The following is a 7,254-nucleotide window of genomic DNA, read 5'->3' on the forward strand; positions in this document are numbered from 1 at the left end:
AACAACTCAAGTGTGTTATGTGTCTTATCCTAGCAAGAAAAAGGACAAGGATGATTGGGTAGATGTATTGAAGATCAAACCTCAAAATGTTGTTGAATTACCCAATGAGGAAATTGAGAGAGCTGCAGAACTAAATATTTTATTTCAAGTTTAAGAAGTTCAAGTCTACGAGATATACATGAATGTTGCCACAGATGAAAACATACACTTACATAATGCAAATGGTGGCTTAATTGAAATGGATAAAGTCACTGATGATGGTTTTTTACAAAAACATCATGACAACCAAGAGGTTGCTACAGAAAAAGAGTATGAAACTGAGGAAACTGAGGAAGATGATGAGGAAGATTTGGAAAAAGACACAGATAGCGATTAGTGCTTGATAAAAAATATGCTATTGTATCTTATTTTTATTTTGTGAGCTGTCATTTTGTCGAACTAGTATCATTTTCTTTGTCTCGTTGTTTACACAAAACTTATAGCTTCAACTGGTTTTATGCTCTACTTCTTAATTTTTGACTCTTTCATTTCTCATTCATTTTTTTAGGCTACAACTATTCTTTTACATTTTCTAACACCTTATCTATATATTGTTGTTTGCTTCTCTTGGTATTATTAAGTTTGCATATTATTTCCACTTTAACTAATATAGTTTTTTAATAGATATGGCTAGAGGTCGAGGTCGCAGAAGCACAGGAAGTGGAGGCAAGTCTGCAGTTAGGAGTAATAATGATGTTACTGTAAACATACATACTATTTCCACTCCTGCTATTGTTACTTCTCAAGCTGATGTCATAGGTGGTCAAAATAATACAAATTAAGTTCAACTATTGATTCCTCAAACTAGATCAACGGTTCAAACTTCTGGTGATGGTAGCAACCATACAACTCCTGAATCATCTCCGACTACTCTAAATCAGATCAACAGAACAAGAGAAGGTACATCTACTCTAAGGAACCAAATAGGTGAGTGTCTTAACCAATCAACTTCATTCTTGAAAATGGCTGAACATAATCTACTTCTGTTTGCTTTCTGTTTACACATATATATATATGTTTTATTTTTTTTTGGTTGATAATCTATTGTTGGTTCTTCATTTGAGAGTTCTTGTGGACAAAATTATAATGGGAGTATTCTGTAGCATTTTGGTGGTTCTGTTGGTAGTTCATGATCTGTTGGTGATTCTTGTTGTGAATATTTTTGTAATTCTGGTGGTGGTTTTTGTTCTGTTGTTGGTTTTTCATTTGGGAGAAGTTCTTATGGGAAGAATTACAATGGGAGTATTTTGTTGTATTTTGGTGGTTCTGTTGGTGATTTTTGATCTGTTGGTGGTTCTTGTTGTGAGTATTTTGATGGTTCTTATTATGTTGGTGGTTCTTGGTCTGTTCTTGGTTCTTGTTGTGAGTATTCCAATGTTACATGGGATTCCAGAATGACATTGAGGTATGTTGTTGTGAGGTACTTTGTTGGATAGGATTTCAAAATTAGAATATTATATGATGTTGTGACTTTTTGTGCAAAATTTGCATCTTCTTTCCACTTTAACAAGTATAATTTTTTTAATAGATATGACTCGAGAAAGAGGTACAGGTCTAGGAAGCATAGGGCGTGTGGGCAAGTCAGCAGCTAGGACTAATATGTCTGTTCGTACTGCAATCATGCCTACTATTCCCACTCCTACAGTTGCACCACAAATAGCTGGTAGCGTAGGTGCTCCAACTTCTAATCATGGTAGTACGTCTCCTACTACTCCAAATCAAACCAACCCAACAACTGTAGGTACTTCTTCACTAACCAACCAAGTAGGTGAGGACATATCTCGTAGCAACACAAATGGAGAAAGTAATTCCAGTCGGAGCCATGTGTGGACCCTTATTACTATAACTTCTGTAGGGTTAGTCCATTTCTTGTCTATTATTATTATATATTATTTTTTATTTATAGTACTCTCTAAATAATGTCTTCACATTGATACAGATTGAAACCTTCTAAAGCATGCTCCAATAGGATACACGAGTCTTTCAAAAGTGAACTTGATCACAATGGAGTCAATTGGAAAGGCGTCTCATATGACATAAAAGATGGCTATTTTGGGGAATTCAAGGTATATATCTTCATCATATTTGATTTTGTAAAGTGTACTCATTTTTATAAATACAATATTAATGTGTTATCTTGGAAATTTATTTCAGAAACACTTCTATTAGGATTCTTCCATTACTGATGCTGCAGTAAAGAAACACTGGCAGAGTAAGGCAACAACTGTGTATAGAAATTTCATTGCTAAAATCAAAGAGAAAGGGATTAGGCAATATTTTATACATAAAGATGTTTGGGAAAGCTGGCAGTGACTTTGGGCAGATCCAAAGTGTGTTGAAAAGTCCAAAAAAAATGCACAGAATCGTCGTGGAGGCAAAGAAGTCACTGCTGGAACTCACATGGGAGGATCTATCTCAATTGGAGAGTACCGAAAGAGACTTGTAAGTATATATTTTAAGTATTAAACTGTAATTTGTTGTGAGACAGTCTAAACTTAGTTCAACATTATGCTATTGTTGCATTTCTGTTTACTGTTTATCTCAAATGTTGATCATTTCTCACTGTTTTTGTCTCTTGTGTTGTATTTGGTATGTTGTGTTCTGTTGTTGTCTTGTAACCTGAAAAACTACAATGTAAACTGTGCTTATATGTCGCAGAGTGGTATATTACTGAGGATTCGTATATTTACATGCTCTTCGAGATGTATTGGTTAGAATCAAGACCTTATGATTCTGAAAATTACTTGTCTGTTTTATGTGATTGGTTTTCATCTTATATAACCTTCACACTGGAATCTGACTGAAAAATTTCCAAATGTTCATTATTAGCATATGTTCTCAGTAATTTTGATGCAATGTAAATTCGATAACATAGTTCTAACCACGCGACTAATAATATTTACCTGATGACCAACTACGTTCCACTTGAATTATGTCTTTACAAACATTTTTGGCTTACATGAAATGTTCCAGCAGTTTTGTTCTAGTACAATGCTCAACACTTCTTTTTTACAGGCTGCTAAAATGGGTCGAGATCCGACACCAAGTGAGTTACATTTGCATGTTTACACACATGGTCATGATGAAAAATCCTTCATTGATGAACGTTCCCGAATCGTCCATTTAAGATTAAATCTTAATGTAGTAGTTTACTTAATTCTCATTTTTTATTTTAAAGTACTTTTTGGTATCTAATCATTTGTAAGTTCAATCCGTTATAATTTGACTTCCACTATTACAGGAAAGATTTGAAGAAATATTACAAGAAAAAACATTATCAGAATCTGTTATTGATCAAATTGAAGCATATTACCAAGCTGCCGGAAGAGAAAAGAAGCGAAGAGTATTTGGTCTTGGATCTGAAGCCAAAGGCTACTACGGCCAAACTCTGTGTATTTCTTGTGGAAAGACTTCATCTTTAGCTTCACATGAATCGGTACCAGCTGCAGATTCGGATTTGGATGAGTTTGTGAAGCGATTGATTCCCGCACTTAAAAATCAATTTTTTTCTATTGTCATTGAAGAGGTACAGAAGTTGATTTCTTCACGATCAGTTGTCACACCTCCGGCTACTCCTTTGGACGATCTTGATTCCATAAATGATGATTGCAATGATCTTGATTAGTTGTGATACTTTTGACGATCAGTGCATTGGTTTTTTATGGTCTATTTTATTGGTTTTTGATGGTCTATTTTGTTGAAACGTTTAAAATTGTGCAACAAAAAATTACACTTGATAGATGTAGGTATTGAGGATGTTTTGGACATACTTATGTTTTTAGATGTTGCTATGTTTGGTATTGAGGATGTGTAGACTTTTTCTATCTATATATATGGGTTATTTTATATGCATGTTAGATATTATAAGAAGATTTTGCTATCTATATATATGTGGCTTTTTTTATGTGAATATTGGGTATTATAAGAATTTTATAATATTCTATTAATATTCAAAACACAAATAAAAAGATATTGAAATAAAAGTAATGGCGACAAATTTAGCGACAAAATTACTCATTGCCAAACTAAAACATTTGCAACGGATTGAGGAAAATATTTTTTGTCACAAAAATTGAGAATTTTTAGCGATGGACTAGCAATGAAATATTTGGTCAGGAAATAATCAAAATGACGAAATACAACATGATATTAGTAACGACACTTATAAATATAACAACGAATATATTCATTGCTAAAATATAGCAATGGATATGGGACGTCTCTATTCCGTTGTAAATCTAGTAATGGATTTTATTTTTCCGTTGCTAAATGGTTAGCAACGCGCAATATTTTGCTGCTGATCCGTCTCTAAATGGATTTAGCGACGGATTTCTGTTGATTAGCAATGCTATCGGTCTCTTGCTAAACGCGGTTTTTTGTAGTGCTATACTCTACACCCCTCCAAGAATACTTCTCCATCTTATCACTATGTTAAAAAACCTCAGGTCTTAATCAATGAGTACTAGCCACATATTTTCGGATTTATCAATCCTAAAATTCAAGCCTCTCTTTACTACACCCACTTTATGGATCTCCCCACCAACACTAGCAACTTCAATCACTATCACAAAAGTTTTCACCATATCTTCCCTTCTTAGCTATTTCATATGACACAAGTTCATCTTACTCTTCCATCTTCATCTATAACCTTAACCTGAGTAGTTACCCACAAAATGTTCACATCAAAGAACATCCACTCTCTCACCTAAAACATTCCATAGCCATTACCATACTAAGAAAAGGAGGGTAACTTAGGGACTAGAGTACAAGCATCAAGAATGGGAGGGCTACTTCTCAATTATAACTCCTATCCGTCATGCTACTCAATATAAGGTCTGTGAAAAGATGCACTGCACACAAGAGACAAAATAATCCATAGCATCCACCTAAATCATAAGTAAAGGGTTGTTTCGGCATAAAGATAATCTAGCCTGAGTTCTTCGGACTGGGCACAGTGAGAAACACGAGTGCATACATCATGGGTCATATAAAATAAAGTTAAGATTTATATATTCAAGAAATAGGACAAGGGTTGTGGATCAAAACTATTTCCTCTCATTCTAAATAATGATAATAGTTGTGAGTTACATATATAGGATTATTTTAGGCTGGGACATGACATAAGATAAATCGGTATCAAATTGAATGTATAGATCCTTAGAACTAAGCATAAAATGAGACATAAGTTTATAGATCAGGGCGTCATAACGTAGGACTAGAATACTTGGAAGCTTGGATTTTCAAGAACCGTTATTGCTTCTAATTTCAAGGGTTGGGGCATGGGCGTAAGTTGCTTAGAGAATATTTGACTTTAGGAATAGGCACAATTTGAATCCATAAGAAATTGATAAAATGTACTCTTAAACTAAAGTAAGAGAAATTTTCAAGAATAAGAGTGGATTAACCATGATTTTTCCCTGGAACTCACCACCACAAGAGAAACTTAAAGTCAACCTTAGTTCACCATCTCCGTAATAACTACAATATGAAGACACTACCCCCCAAAAGATAATAATCTTAACCTTCACTAGACCCTATAGCTATCACCCTATGAACCATACTCTCATGAGTATACATATCTACACTAAGACATTCAATAACATGAACTAGGTACCCCTGGCATTTGCATACTAAAAACCTCATCTAACAGGATGCTAATTGGGGCTCGATATAATCTTATAAACTTAATACTCTTATTTCCCAAATAACTTCACCCCAATTCATCATTCTAACACTTAACTTCTGATATACATTATAATTACCCACTCTAATATTTCCTGACTTACCAATCTAACCTCTTTGACACATCCCACCAAGCCTACCAATTTACTCCCACAATTATCACATCGCTACCATAAGCTAATATGTTTTTCACCTCAATCAATATCTGATGTTCAAACTTAGTGTCTAGCGACAATCATGTTCTACTAATGAAGCAGCCCGCATAATATACTAGCCCACCCAATAGAGAGCTCACCCTAAATTCCTTATCTAGTTGCCTGTATTCTATACATATTCAAAGAGGCCCATCTTTCTTATGCATGAAAATCAAAGGAGCACCCCACGGAGAAATGTTAAGGTAGACAAAACCTTTATTAAGAAGATCTTTCAACTTCTTCTTAAGTTCTTTCAACTCAACCTTAGCCATTATATTAGAAGGGATAACGATAGAATGGGCTTCCGATAGAAGATCAATCCCAAAGTTTATTTCCTTATTTGGGAGGAATGCCAGGAAGATTGTCAGGAAAGACCTCTAAAAATTCATTAACCATAAAATTGTTTGCAAAGAAGGACCCTCTAATTTAGAATCTTTAACCTAGACTAAATGATAAAGACACCCCTCGGAGACCAACTCTCGGATTCTAAGATAAGAAATAAAACTTCTCATTCTATAATTGGCTCTTTAGGAAATTTGAGAATGACTTTACTGGTCTGACAATATAGAGAGGCATAGCACGAATGGAACTAACCCATCCCAATATAACATCAAAATCAACCATATCAAACTTTATCAAGTCTACCAAGGTCTCTTTAATATAAATAGTTACCACACAACCCTTATAGACACTTTTCGCCATAACAGAGCCACCAGGGTAGATACAAAAAAGGGTTGAAAATACACTCAAGACACTAGCTAAAATTAATATCCACATATGGGGTCACATAGAAAGAGTGGACCCCAGATCAAGTAAGTAATACACTTTGTAAGAAAATAGCTTTAACATACCAGTGACAATATCAAGAGATGCCTCAAATTCCTGACGAGGGTTAAGAGTATAAAGATAATTCCGGCCAGTGCCAAAGCCTAAAGTAGAACCATGTTGTACAAGAGCTAAGGATGTGGCAATAAGAACTTTATTAGCCCATTAGCAACCCTTGAAGGATACTCCCGTTATATATCACCAAGATGATCATATATAAAGCACTTATTCCTCCCTTCACTACAGAAACCATAATGCAATTTACCATAAAATAGACAAGATGGATAAGGTAGGGCTGATTGAGCTCCACTAGCCTAAGACTGAGCACTCTGTGCCTCAAACCTACTATTGGCCTAAAAGCAATGATCGCTATAAGACCTAGGATAAGAAGCACTGATAGTTGCATGGGAACTCTCCCAATTCATCTTATTAGTCCCTACTTCCCATGTTTTCTAATATTTTGCTAGCCGCCACCCTGCTCTGAATATCTAAACTTCTTGCTCTGCCTATCCCT

General features: G+C 34.8%; 1 pseudogene; it reads left to right on the forward strand.

The window, feature by feature from the left end:
• Nucleotides 1-665: 665 nt before the first annotated feature.
• LOC124895227 lies at nucleotides 666-3,664 on the forward strand (annotated as a pseudogene).
• Nucleotides 3,665-7,254: the final 3,590 nt, after the last annotated feature.

The sequence above is a fragment of the Capsicum annuum genome, unplaced genomic scaffold (assembly GCF_002878395.1).
Source record: "Capsicum annuum cultivar UCD-10X-F1 unplaced genomic scaffold, UCD10Xv1.1 ctg80710, whole genome shotgun sequence".
Classification (NCBI taxonomy): Eukaryota; Viridiplantae; Streptophyta; class Magnoliopsida; order Solanales; family Solanaceae; genus Capsicum; species Capsicum annuum.